Below are 12625 nucleotides of genomic sequence, written 5' to 3'. Positions count from 1 at the left end.
ATACAAATAAGAAAAATATAGAAAAATTGCTGTATTAAAACCGTACAGAATAAAAACTGTATACCATATTGAATAAATAAAATCATATCAATTAAAATTGTATGACATCGGTAGTGAAATGTAAGATTTTTTCTCAATACAATATGGTATGGGTGTTGACTCTTGGTATACCGTACCATACCGAATTAACACCCTTAACAAAAACGGTCAAATAATTGCTACTCCAGGCACAAGGTCCCCTTATTCCTTCTGCTTTCTTTCTTTCTTTTTTTTTTTTTTTTTTTTTTTTTTATTCATAGGGGAAAAATTGAATAAAATTAGTTTGGACAGGCATATCGATCCAATACTGATCCAAATAGGCTCGGATCAGATTATGTCGGACAGATTCACCTCTAATTTTTAATTAAAATTGTTTTTTTATTATGTTTTGACCACTGGGCAGTACTGGTATTAAAATTGGTCATGATCGTAGATCAGCCAAAGCCGATATTAATTTTAGTTTTAGAGTCATGATCCCACTATAGAAGGATGGGTTTGGCCACTTAATTCAATAGTTGGGAGGAGAAACAGGAGTCCAGATCATTGACTAATAATATGGTGGGAGGACTTAGCTACTGCCACACTCTTATATATTTATTAAATTTTTTTTTTTTTAATAGGAGCCACGCCAGGGTTTCAAGAATTGATATCGGAGACGCTGTATTGATCGCATTGGCTGTATCGTATTAGTATCGGTTGAGATTGATATTGATACTTGATTGATTTTGATCAGTTACAAGTATCATTTTAGAGGTAAAATCGTAAAGATATATTTTTTTTACAATGAAGATAAAAGTGACCGATATGCATCAATCCGATCCAATCTGATCCAGATCTATATCAAATTGATATCAACAGATACTAATACCAATATTTATTTAGATAACTAAATCCATGAACCACACTCTTAATTAGAGAGAGAGAGAGAGAGAGAGAGAGAGAAGGCTCAGAATGACTTGGTAGAATAGCTGATAGTTAAACAAACCGGATCTTCTGCCCTCTAATGTTATAGAGCACAAAAAATCAAGGAAAAGTTATATGATTACCCACTTTTGGGTTTTTCTTTACAAAATTACCCACAAAAAGTTTTGATTAACAAAAATACCCAAAATTGGGTTTGGGTTTACAAAACTACCTACCCAAAGTTTCAGTTAACAAAAATACCCAAAATCAGGTTTGGGTTTACAAAATTACCCAAAATAGTGAGTCTTCATCTTCCACATATAATCATGTATTTTTTTATTACTGAAACTTTGTGTGGGTAGTTTTGTAAACCCAAACCCAATTTTGGGTATTTTTGTTAACTTAAACTTTAAGTGGGTAATTTTGTAGAGAAAAACCTAATTTTGGGTATTTTTGTTAATTAAAACTTTTGGTGGGTAATTTTGTAAAGGGAAACCCATAAGTGGGTAATCAAGTAATTTTCCCAAAAATCAATCTATCCACCTTCGACATTGCAGTCAACAATCAACAACTAGCAGCCAATAGTCAACAGTCAACAATCAATAATCAGCAATCGTCGATCAACAATCATGAGATAAATAAGATGTTTTCTTAAGGGAAAATTACTTGATTACCCACTTACGGGTTTCCCTTTACAAAATTACCCACCAAAAATTTCAGTTAACAAAAATATCCAAAATTAGGTTTTCCTTTATAAAATTACCCACTTAAAGTTTAAGTTAACAAAAATACCCAAAATTGAGTTTGGCTTTACAAAACTACCCACTCAAAAATTTCAGTAATAAAAAAAAAACATGATTATATGTGGAAGATGAAGACTCACTATTTTTGGTAGTTTTTTAAACTCAAACCTGATTTTGGGTATTTTTGTTAACTGAAACTTTGGGTGGGTAGTTTTGTAAACCCAAACCCAATTTTGAATATTTTTGTTAACCAAAACTTTTTATGGGTAATTTTGTAAAGGAAAATCCAAAAGTGGGTAATCATGTAATTTTCCATTTTCTTAATTCAAAGTCACTTAACACGAGCAGGATTCAAATTGTCAAAAAAATTGTGCTTTACTAATTTGAGGATCAGATGTGACAACTCAAGAGAGTAAACACATGCTAGTTGCATCATCTGTGAGTTCAAAATTCTACCCAAAAAAAAAAAAAAAAAAAATTCATGATTGTTAGTCCATGTAATTCGTCATAGTGGGTACTCGGGCGCATGCTTAGACAATATTTGAATAGACGACCAAGATTGTTCGAGCTTGGACAGAAAGGAGAGATGGTAGCTTACATTCGTTATTTATTATTTATTATTATTATTATTATTATTATTTTTAAATAATGTGTCGAGGATCTTATTGTTCGCGCCAAAATTTGAAAATATGCATCCAATAACGTGGCAGACGTGGGCTGACTGTAACGTGAGTCCGTTATGCACAAGTAGCACAATGCCCACACGTGAGGGCAGTTAGAAGCATGTGTGTAAAGGGCTATCGCCATGGGACAGGTGTCAGGAACATATTGGGGCCCGGATTAATGGGGATAGTGGGCTGATGGTGTACGTAGTGGAACTGTTAGTCCACAAGTATATAAGGAAAGAAAATCGGCCGAAAGGAGGACATTCAATAACTCATACAAGAATCCAACAATGATGCAATTCTTTTATTCTTTTGTTTTCCACTTTTTAGAATTAGAGGTAGAGTAGAACTCTTTTGTCTCATTTCAAATTTTCTATCCGCAGGGTCTACCCATTGGGCTCTCGTATACTGTATTTAAAACCCTTTTGTGAGGAATACATCACGGTTTGTTCCTTTATCTATTAGTGGTTTTAATTATTCATAAGTCCCTAGAGTAATCGGGGCAAGAGGAGAGCCCCAGTCATTTGACTGAAGTATGATATACTATTGAATCTGTTTAGGAAGGATTCTAGCACGCACACGCACTTACTAATATGGTCAGTTGACCGTACATCTTTTTGGCACACTAGGTGGGACCCTTGCTAAATGGTGGATCAAACGAGAGGAAATTCCAGAAGTTCTAAGGAACGGAGGACTCCAAGTCCCCCAGGAGATTCTAGCCCAAACCCAGAGGTCAATTAATCCTCTAGAGGTCAGTCGGTAGTGGCGGCCGAAGACATAACCAAGCAATTGGAGGCCACCATGCAGGGAGCATTACAGCCAATGGTGGAGGATATGCACTAAAGGATATCTAGTCTATCAGTATCAGAATCGACCAAAGGTTTGACTAAATGATGGCACTTCTAGTGTCACATGCCTAATCAAATAGAGAGGCCAATCCTAATGTGGCTTCTTCAAGCAACCCTCCAGGGTTTGATGAACATAATAGAGAAGCAGGAATCATGATCCATAAGGGAAACGTGGGAGCTAACCAATGCCCACAGGTAAATTACACTAACCCTATTTACCAACAGGGGTCATGGTATGCACCAGCCAATGCGGCTGCCCCAGGGGCAAACAATGCCCTGGGAAATAGTTCATGGTATGCACATGCCAATTTAGTCGCTACAGGGGCAAATGCCCTACCATTGATTGGTCCGCCTTACCAAGTTGGTTACCAAGGCCTCTATGGTTGCAGAAATGGGGATAGGGCGACCGTCCCTTGCCAAGGTATACCAGAACCTCAAGGGGAATCTTGGCATGAGAAACATGTTTTATCGAACAGAGCAGGGTCAGAGAAACCTAACCCTAGTGTCGCCAAAATCACCAATCGTCCGAGGCAACCCCATGGTGGTAGACCGTGAGGAGTTAATCTGAGTAATTCAAGACCAGCTCAACCCTGCTTTCCGGCTTGTCACAAGACCCGTGTATAAGAAGCCATATCTCTAATATTTCGACTTGGTTGATGTGCATACGAATTTGAAGATAGCAGAATTCTCCAAAATATTGGGGGAGGGAAATATGTCCACGGTGGAGCCTATCACTCGTATCACCGTCCAATGTGAGACCGTAGGGACGAGTGATGTCCTAAAGTTAAGGTTGTTCCCTAACTCATTGACTGGATCAACCTTCTCATGGTACTGTAATTTATTGGTCAATTCTATTCAGAACTAGGGGGAAATGGAAGATAAGTTCCATCTCCAGTTTTATAGGACCGAGCCCACAATATCAGTGTTAGACCTGGCAAGGATGCACCAAGAAAGTGGCAAATCCGTTGACTATTTTGTCAATAGATTCAAGGTCGCGAAACAATATTGCATAGTCAATTTGTAAGAAAGCGAGTTCAAAAAAACACATAGGCCATTTGTACGAGAAGAACTTGAGAGAAGAAGAGCAAAAACGCTCCACTGCTATAAATACGTACAAAGGGGCGGCATATAATCTAGCCCTCTTTGGTTCTGGTCAACAAAAACTAGTCAATACTATTGATTGTGAAGTAGACTTGGTCGAAATCGTAGAAGGCAAACCTTATGTTTGTAAGTTTTTGACCAAGCCCCAAGATAGAGTGACCACACAAAGAGCGTTCCAACCACAAATTACGACTCAAGTGTGAGATATTTGTTCGACATCTCCAAGGCTAAGGTTATCTTCAACCAGATTTTGAGAGATAAGTAGATCAAGTTGTCCGAGGGGTACCAAATACCTCTAGCTGCTGACCTCAAAGATAGAAAGAACTATAAATGGCGTAACTCAGACTCTCACTTTACTAATAGTTGTATTGTTTTACGTAATGTCATGCAGAAAGCTATAAAATGATGGTTGTTTAAAGTTTCCAGAGAAAGACAAAGGTGTGATCATGATGGACAAGGACCCTTTCCCCAAGGTCAACATGGTGAATGCAGACCTCTCAGGCTAACTATCCAAACCACAAGCAATTCCCAGGAAGGAAAGATCGAGCTTACGGTAACTCACCTCCTGTCTAGCCTTTGAAGTTAGAAGACGTTGTTGAGCTATAGACTCCAAGAACGAACCCAAGGTTGAAGGTTGTTCTAAGCCATGACCAAGGCAAGAAGGTGGTGCTAGGAAGGGAAAAGTCAACCAATGGGCCGTTGGTTTTACTGAAGGTCTTGAAAGACCAGTGAGACCGAAAAAGGGATGAAGAATCAGGAAGTTCAAACCCACAGTGAGGAGAAAGGTTCTAATGAAGTGTTTGTCACCACTATAAGCACTTGATTGAGAAAGGTGCCCACTCAGACTAGAGACAAGACAAAGGCATTTGAAGCCCTAAGGTGGCCCCCAAGACTAGACCATTGGACATTAGTGCCGCGGCCCAATCTGCTGGCCTAGCCTATGGCCATTAGAGAACTGAGGATGGCCAGCCACCATCCCAACGTACACAAGCCTAGGAAAGGGAAGCCCATCATAGCCCCAGAAGGGCTTGCCTAGGATGAGATACAAAAAGAAGATTGGATTTTGGAGGTGATCGAGAACCCGAGTCTCGATGTCATTAGAGACAGGCCGAGGGAGGACGCATGTCAGTTAAGGACAAAGTGGGGTGTTCTCCATCCAGAAGGTCAGAGATAGAAAGGATCACAGTTAGGGAAAGCATAAGACAATCCTCGGAAAGGGGACCTCTTCAGGATCGTCTTCACATGCATAAGGCAATGAACGATGGTCATCTAAAGAGCCCATACTTACGAATGGTATGTCTAAGGGCGGATTGAACTGATCATTGGAATACGGCCAGACATCCTAAGTTCCTTTTGACGAAGGGTCGGGTATGACCAGAACATAGAAAAGGAGATGGAAAAGGTGGCAAGCCGCTATCCGGAGGGAAAGGATAGCACAATCATCTCCCCAAGCCAACAACGAATAGGAAAAAAGGAAAGAAGGCACACCAATATCAGTCATCACAACACAATAGGCCATCAGGGGTCTAGAAGACTAACCTAAGGACCAGGAAACACCAACTAGGGTAGAGATCTAACAAGGCACTCAGGGACAGGGTGTAGACCCCAGCCCTAGTACAAAATGGGTGGCCAACTTAAATGTTACCCCTAAGGTGTCTGACCTAAGAACAGAAAGTAGTGGAGGTTTTGAAGAATTTGTTAGTATGATGTTCGGGTCAGTGGAAGCTCAGGTGCCCCATTAACATGGTGTACATACTCCCCAAAGTATTCCAGAATCACCCAATTCACAACGAGGAGCTCAATTCTGACGAAGAGGACCAAATTCCAAAAATCCTAGGGGTGGATTTGACCACTGAAGTAATTGAGAAGCTGGAAGTTAGCTCAACGAATAAGGAAGAAAATAAACCTTCACCCCCAGAGCCAACACAAGAGGTGGTGGCCAAGGCCTCATTTGATCGGCCAACTAAAGAAATGACCCAGCATTTTGAAGCCGCTCTATGTTACCATAAGCATGGATGGAATGCCTGTCTCAAGTGTGTTGATAGACAACGGCACGATAGTCAATATATTTCCTTCACGGATGATGGCTAAACTCTAGCAGAATGAAAATGACCTTATCCTGATGGATATGACCGTGATAAATTTCCTGGGAGGAGCGAGTTCCCCAAGAGGTGTCCTACCAATTAAGCTAAAGATCAGAGGTCGAAGCTCTATGACTACTTTCTTTATCATGGACGCGATGGTAAATTACAACGCACTATTAAGACATGACTAGATTCACTCTAATAGTCATGCACTGTCTTCCTTGCACCAATTTCTTATGTTCTGGAATGAAGGAGGTCATGGAGGTCAATCTGCCTTTTTTAGTTAATACCAGTCTAGCTAATGCTACGTTTTACCATGGGGATGTATCCCCAATTAAGTTCATAGAAACAGACGAGGAAGGCAGGCCGACCATCATGACAGTCAGCCATTTGGTGTGCGGCTAGCATTATTAGGAGGCCACCAGTAGAAGGTCGACGCCTGTAGCAGATGCAAGCTAAGATGGAGCAGAATGCCATTGAGAACACACTCAGGAGGCTAGCCATGGCCCAAATTGAACACCGATTGGCAGATGCACCAACTACCATGGTTAACAAATGTGAATACAACCTGAACGTTGAAATCAAGAATCTACCACTAGCACCACCAAAGATGGAAGAAACATTGGCCAAAGTTGAGGATCCCCTATAGGAGGTGAATCTGGGCTCAAAATTAGACAAGAAGCCTATCTTTGTGAGCAAATTGTTACGGCCACACTTCAAAGAAAAACTTATAAACCTGCTCATGGCTAATAGAAGTTGTTTTGCTTGGGATTATTCTGAAATGCCAAGATTAGACCGCAAGCTCATAGAGCATCAGTTGCCCATTAAAAGCGGGTATAGGCCATTTAAACAACCCCTGAGGTTGATGGCAATAGAGATCGTCTTGAAAATAAAAGATGAGATTGAGCGATTGCTCAAAGCTGGTTTCATAAGGACCGGGAGATATGTGGCATGGCTGTCAAATGTGGTCCCGGTCATAAAAAAAAATGTTAAACTTAGAGTGTGCATTGAGTTTAGGGACTTGAACAAAGTCACACCTAAGGATGAATAACCAATGCATGTAGTTCCCCACCAATGAGCTACTTTATCATATTCTGAATTCAATGGTTTCAATAACCCCCCAGACGTTGCTTGGAACGACCTCTAGAACTACCCTCACGCTTTGTGCTAGCCATATAATCCTGTTGCATTGAGGTTGAGTATCTGTTGAACTTCGTAATGCACATTGCCACCCCTTCGTATATACCCGACTCTAAATATCATAATAAATGAACTAATGTATCTCTTCGTAAAGGGATTTCTCCCATAATGGCCATGAATTCTTGCTCCTGGAGTGGCCAAATAGGACTTAGCCGATCTTATTACTAGAGAATCAACATGAACAATTAGAACTTGGCCAGATTTTAGATGTAGTCCTTTCCATCTCCTTTCTTTCATTTTCTCCGTTTTTTTCTTTTATAAAGAAGAAGAAAGATATTCTATTTTCTCTCCTATTTAGTATTGTGACAAAGATAATAAACTGAATCGTAGGGTTTTTTGAGATTTAATCTGTCATGTAGGAATTTTTGGATTTTTTTTTAAAATAACTAGCAAATTGGTGTATCGTTAACCTAATGATATAACATAATGAAAATCGTCCTACATCTATATATAAATGTTGGTTCATCAAGAATACGCAAGAACTCCAAACACTAGATCCTATCCTTTATGGACGGGCATGCAGGATATAATCAAATATTCATAGCCAAGGAGGATGTTCCCAAGATGGCATTCCGATGTCGAGGGGCATTAGGGACCTATGAATGGGTAGTGATGCCATTCGGTCTTAAGAATGCAAGGGCCACCTATCAAAGGGCCATGAATGTCATATTCCACGAAATGGTTAGCTATTTCCTAGAGGTATACGCAGACTATGTGTGGTCAAATCCCAGGATGAAGAGGAACACCTCGACCACTTGGCTAAGGCCTTTGATCGGATGAAAATCCATGGTCTAAATATGAATCCCCTCAAATGGGCCTTTGGCGTTTCCCTAGATAACATTTTGGGATTCCTGGTGCAATAGAAGGGTATAAAAGTGGATAAAAATAAGGCCTGAGCTATAAGGGAGGCCAGACCTCCGCGCAACAAGGAGTTGCAGAAATTACCTGGTCAGGTCATTTTCATCAGATGATTCATTTCCAATTTAATAGGAAGGTAAGGCCTTCTCCCCCTTTATTAAAACATAGAAACGAGGAGAAATTTAGGTGGAGAAAGGATCATCATGCCGCATTTGAAGAAATAAAGGGATACTTGAACAACCCTCCTGTGCTGATGCCCCCATGAAAGGGAATACCATTAAAACTGTATGTGTCAGCCACATCAGAATCTATAGCTGCTTTGTTGGCACAAGACAATGTAAACGGCCACGAGCAGGCCGTATAATACCTAAGTCAGTCTCTATATTACACAGAGATAAAGTATACGGCCATCAAGAAGCTATGCTTGTCATTATATTTCTCCTTCACTAAGTTACAATACGTGCCTTAGAAGGCCGCGAAAGGGCAAGCACTGGCCAATTTTTTAGCTGATCATATACCATTGGAAATGGTTTAAGACAACATGATCATCCATTTTCCTTGGAAGATGTTCTTCGATAGATCGAAAATAGAACGGTCAGCTGGAGCAGAAGTGGTGATCGTCTCACCACACAGTGTTGAGACACATATGGCTTTTTAGCTATGTTTTAATTGTTCCAACAATCAAGTGGAATACAAGGCCCTACTAATCGGCCTAGAAATTCTCTTAGGAATGGATGTACTAGTGATTGAAGTAATTGGGGATTCCCAATTGGTAATCAAATAGATTGCTGAAGAATACCGATGTGAGAGCAAGTCATTAGTTGATTATCTCGTCAACATTAAGGGTGTAGTTAAAAGATTCCAAGATGTGTCCTTCTAGTATGTCCCAAGGAGAGAAAACACAACAGTGAACAACCTGGTCTAGGCTGCTTCAGGTGCAAAGTTGATTGAAGGCCAAAGTGAACAACTAATAACGCTCAGAAGAAAGGTGTTCTCATCAATTACTGATTGTGCCCTGGTGTAAATAAATAACTTAGAAGAGCTAAAACATGATTGGAGGACACCGCTGCTACAATTTTTACAAAACCCCAACAATAAGACTGACTGAAAGATAAAATACCAACCATTGGGGTACGTTGCCTTAGGAGGTCAGATTTACAGAAAGGCTGAAGATGGTTTGTTATTGCAATGTGTAGGGGTAAACAAATCCTTAAAAATTATGTCCGAAATCCATAAAGGAATGTGCGAGGAGGACATCAGGCCGGCCAAAAAATGGGATGGTTAATCAGACGGTACAGCCATCATTGGCCAATGATCGTGGATGGCTGCTTAAGGTATGCTAGAGGGTGTTAAGCATGTCAAAAACATGGACATCTCCAACAGGCTCCAGCGGCTAATCTACACCCTATCATCAGACCATGGCTGTTCAGAGGATGTGCCATGAACATCATTAAAAAGATATACACTCCTTTCAGCCAGGGGTATAGTTTCATGTTAGTCCCAATAGACTATTTCACCAAATGGGTAGAAGCCATCCCCCTTAAGGTGGTAAATCAAGTAGATGTGATCGAATTTTTAAAGCAAGGCATCATTAACAGATTCAACCTCCTTGAAACCATAACCTGTGATAATGGGAGTGTGTTTACAGGGGACCAAGTACTATTCGCTAAGGAACATGAAATTGCTATCATCCACTCAACCCCTTATTATGCCTAAGGCAACGGTCAAGATGAGGCAAGTAACAAAGTTCTAAAGTCTAACCTGGCTAAGGTCATTAATGATAATCCTTCTTCCTGGCTGAGTGTGAGGGTAGCGGCCGGCAATCTCTCTTCTTCCTCCTTTTATTGGGGGGGAAAAAGACTTTAGCATTCAACCTTCTCTCCTCTCTTTCTCTTTCTTAGGGAGGGTTGTGTTGTGTGTGCTTACCCATGGGCCCCGCACTACTGTATTGCCGCCAGAGATAGTGGAGGCCTATTTCATAGGAGTGTAAAGGTTGTCATAGAGACGGGGATTTGATTATGGTCTAATACGAGGGATTGGGATCATACAGAAGGGTTTGGAGTCACCACCTATGATTATGGGCCTAGGACCCTGGTGTGGGCCCAATTCTTGAGAAAAGGGCCGGAAAGTTGGTATGCTCAAGAGATTTAGGGTACTTGTTAAGTTGTAGAATTGGGAAGGTGTTAGGCATTTACCTAGTTCAACTGGTCTTCCTACTAAATGCTTGAGAATGAACATTTTTTTATAATTATTCCTATTTCGCATGCATGGCTAAGTTATCACACATATATACATTAACTGGATTTAAATAATTATGTACACTAAAACAAGATCAATATAAAGTTTACATTATGCTAATTCGGGTAAGAAATTATACCTGACCTTGACCCCTATTTCGGGTCAAGAGGGGTGGACCCTCTGATTAGTACTATGATGAGCATAGTTATGTGTGAAATCTAGGGTAGTAAAACATGCATTTTACATATTTAGAATGAAGCTACATTGGGTTTTACTCTCTTTTTACAGGTTTTATATTTTTAAGACCTTAAAGACTATCAGACTCTATATCTCCAATTTTACACATAAAGAGGACGAAATTCTGAGCAAGATAGACATGTTCAATTAAAAGTACACATTCGTTTAGTTAACCGTACAAGTGATTATTCTTTTCGGGTAAAAAAAAGAATAATGGATCAGAACTGAACCGAAATGCAGAACCAGTCCGTCTGCAGTTGTCCTAAGGAATATTCCAAATTCCAACAATGATTGATGAACCACACCCTTAAGTGATTGAAGATTCGTTTTTGGTAACAACAACTACCTAGCGTAGTTGGTGAGTTATGGTGTGCAAAATCCTTTCCTTATTAGGAGGTCTCAAGTTTGATCCTCTTGGTTGCTATTTTTTTTGTAAAATTTTTTTTTAGAATATTTTCTCTCTCCTACTCATCACTCAAAGGAGGTCGGCCAAAGGGTTTCTTACATAAGAGGAGAGAGAAATAAGGAAATAAAAGAGAAAACTAGAAAAAGGGAGAAAAAATAGGAAAGGAAAAAAAAGGAAAAAAATATTTAAAAAAAATCATCCAAGATGCTGCCCACGTTTGAAGAAGAGAGAGAAAAAAAAATAAAAAAAGAAGGAAAAATGAAGCAAAATCATTAGAGATTCCCTACTTCCTATGATTCTCTCTCTTCTCTCTCATCCACCTCACCACAAAATCATCCAACGGGATCCACCCTTGGACGTCCTCCTCTCACTCCTATTCTCTATAAAAGGGAGTCCCCTAAAGGGTGGTCCCTCTCTTCCTCTCTACTTCATTCTTCTTCTAGGGTTTTTTTTTTAGTTGCTCTATCTCTTTCTCTAGTTTTCTCTTTCTCTAACTCTAGTTCTAGGTTTATGCTTTAAACACTTTTGTGAGTTATTTTTATTCAATTAATGCAAGCACTTTTGTTTTTGACTTAGGATTTTATTTTTATTGTTTAAGCAATTGAAGTTTTAATTTTCAAGTTCTAGTTCTAGGCTTAGTTCTAGGTGACAAGAACAAGCTATAAGGTAGGGGTGTCAACCGATCGGGCCGGTCCGGTTTCGTTCGGGCTTAATCGGGCTTAATCGGGCTTGAAGACTTTCAAAGGCTACACCGTGTCTGCCCATTTAACTAATCGGGCTTAGTTATTGAGGGCATGGTACACTTTATATTCGGTCAGTCGGTCTTGGGCTATAATCGGGCTACCTTAATTGGGTTTTAGTCGGGCCTTAATCGGACTATGGACATGTTTAATGTTAAATGAGCTTTAACCGGTTTTTAAACGGGCCCTCTTTAAAATGTGCTCTTATATTCCGGCCCACTCATGCAAGCCCAAAAAAATGACAATAAATCAATAAATGATACCAAATATAACCATTATTTAAAATGTGAACATGTCTTTACTTTTTACTTTTTATTCTTTAATTTGGGGGGTAAAATAGGTATTTTACAATCATTAAAGGGTCGGGCCAAGTCGGTGCACAATAGGCCGGTCTCGGTCGGGCATTATTCGGTCGGTCTCGGTCGGGCGCCCGACGGTCCAAGTAGCAAAACCGAGACCGACCATTTATAAACGGGCCGGGCCGATCTATAAACGGTCGGTCCAGGTTGGTTTAGTCGAGTCGGGCCACGAATTGACACCCCTACTATAAGGCATGTCTTTCA

The sequence above is a fragment of the Macadamia integrifolia genome, unplaced genomic scaffold, assembly GCF_013358625.1.
Source record: "Macadamia integrifolia cultivar HAES 741 unplaced genomic scaffold, SCU_Mint_v3 scaffold319, whole genome shotgun sequence".
Lineage (NCBI taxonomy): Eukaryota > Viridiplantae > Streptophyta > Magnoliopsida > Proteales > Proteaceae > Macadamia > Macadamia integrifolia.
This window is presented reverse-complemented; position numbering follows the sequence as displayed.